The sequence below is a fragment of the Equus asinus genome, unplaced genomic scaffold, assembly GCF_041296235.1.
Source record: "Equus asinus isolate D_3611 breed Donkey unplaced genomic scaffold, EquAss-T2T_v2 contig_355, whole genome shotgun sequence".
In the NCBI taxonomy this organism is placed as follows: domain Eukaryota; kingdom Metazoa; phylum Chordata; class Mammalia; order Perissodactyla; family Equidae; genus Equus; species Equus asinus.
This window is the reverse complement of record NW_027225022.1, coordinates 5,166-7,500: the sequence shown is the minus strand read 5'-3', so window position 1 is coordinate 7,500 and position 2,335 is coordinate 5,166.

Here is a 2,335-nt window from a genome sequence, read left to right as displayed (position 1 = left end):
TCCCGGGTCTCTGGGTGCTCTGGGTGCGCTCCCGGCCCTCTGTCGGCTCCGAAGGCCCCGCGGACTCGTAGCCACGGGGTCCGGCGGCGCGCGGGTCGACCAGATGTCCGCGACGAGCGCCGCGGGGACGCGGGGCGCTCGGCCTTCTCGGAGCCCCGAGGGCTCCCTGGAGGCTGCGGACGAGCAGCCGCGAGGCCCCCGGGGCAGCCGCCCTGCCGGGTCGACCAGCTGTCCGGCCCGGACTCGGTCCCCGGACCGGGGCGCGCGGGTCGACCAGATGTCCGCGGCGCTCGGGGCCGGGCCCCGGGGCTCTGGGTGCTCTGGGTGCGCTCCCGGCCCTCTGTCGGCTCCGAAGGCCCCGCGGACTGGTAGCCACGGGGTCCGGCGGCGCGCGGGTCGACCAGATGTCCGCGCCGAGCGCCGCGGGGACGCGGGGCTCTCGGCGGCCTGGGTGGGCTCCCCGGCCTCCGTCGGCTCCAGAGACCCCGCGGACTCGTGGGTGCGGCTCCCAGGTGGCCGACGCCCTGCCGGGTCGACCAGCTGTCCGGCCCGGACTTGGTCCCCGGACCGGGGCGCGCGGGTCGACCAGATGTCCGCGGCGCTCGGGGCCGGGTCCCGCTGCTCTGGGTGCTCTGGGTGCTCTGGGTGCGCTCCCGGCCCTCTGTCGGCTCCGAAGGCCCCGCGGACTCGTAGCCACGGGGTCCGGCGGCGCGCGGGTCGACCAGATGTCCGCGCCGAGCGCCGCGGGACTGCAGGGCGCTCGGCCTTCTCGGAGGCTCGAGGGCTCCGGCGACCCGGCGGACGAGCAGCGGCGAGGCCGCCGTGGCCGCCGCCCTGCCGGGTCGACCGGCGACCCGACCCCCGTGTCTCGGGGGGGGGGGGGGGGGGAGCGGGTCGACCAGATGTCCGCACCGAGCGCCGCGGGGCCGTGGGGCCGCGGGGCGCTCGGCCTTCTCGGAGCCCCGAGGGCTCCCTGGAGGCTGCGGACGAGCAGCCGCGAGGCCCCCGGGGCAGCCGCCCTGCCGGGTCGACCGGCGGCCCGGCCCGGACTCGGGCCCCGGGTCCCGTGGCGCGCGGGTCGACCAGATGTCCGCGCCGAGCGCCACATGGCTGCGGGTCGCTCCGGCTTCTCGCAGTCCCGAGGGTTCCGCGGGCACGTAGCTGCGAGACCCGGGCGGCTGCCCTCCGCCCGGCTCACGGGGCGCTCGTGTCCATCAGCTGGTCGTGCGGAAATCCCGTGGTTGGCCTCCCTCCCTCCCTCCCTCCCTCCCTCCCTCCCTCCCTCGTCCAGCCGCCACGTTTTCGGGGTTCGTGCGACTGGGATGAAATAGACCTTCCAAACGTCAATCGGAGATCATCCATCATACCTCTCGAGTCCCCAAAAGCCAAGAAACACGCCAACCAAAACGCTTTTATTATGCCAACGGTTCCCGTTTTCATTCCTATCGTTTAGGGAGGTTTGGTGGCAGCAGCGGCCGAAAGCAAAAGGAAACCCGAGGAAAGCGGCTCCATCCACCAGGGCTGTGTCTCATCGGTGCCGACGCAGGAGGGACGGGCTTCGTTCGTTCGTTCGCTGCGGCCCAAATTCCCGGGCCGCCCGAGGACCGCTCGCACCGGCCCGAGGGAGGGAGCCCCGGCAGGCAGGATGCCTCCGGGGAAATGGACAAGTCGACCGCGCGACCCACAACCCGCCCGACTGGGGGCGAGAAGGAGCATGGAGGAGGACTCCGTCCCCTAGTCGGCAGACGGCCCCGGGACAGGGACGTTCGCCAAAACCTCCCCAAGGCCGCTTTCCGTGACCGAGTCGGCCTCCCCGCCTGTACTCGTCCCGGCCCGAGAAACGAGACGCGGGGTGGATCGGGACCAGGCCACGCACCAGGCCGGCCGGCGCGGCATCCTCCCTCCCCCGACCTGACCTGACCTGGACGAACGCCTCCCCATCGCCCGCCCCCGCGAGGCTGATCCGTCCGGCCTGTGAGGAGGCCGCTTGTCGGGCGCCACCTGCTGCCCGGCATCCTCTTATATAGTGTTCGAGGAGGTCGACCAGGTGGCCCGGCCTGGATTGGGGGGGGGGGCGCGGGGTGCGGTGTCCCGGGCGGCGGGGGACGGGGGGGTAGGAGTGGAGAGGGAAAGGTGGGCGTGGAGAATGCCGGGGTCGGGGGTCGGCGCGGGGCGGGGCGGGAGTTGGGGATAGGGGAGGGGCGGGAGGCCGTCTGGACATGGAGGGTCGGAAGAGCGGTGGTGACAATGATTTTCATTATCATTTAGAAAGAAGAACGTGGACTTCTTTAGAGGAGTCCTTTGAATAGCTTCTCCATTTAGTTAACATACATCC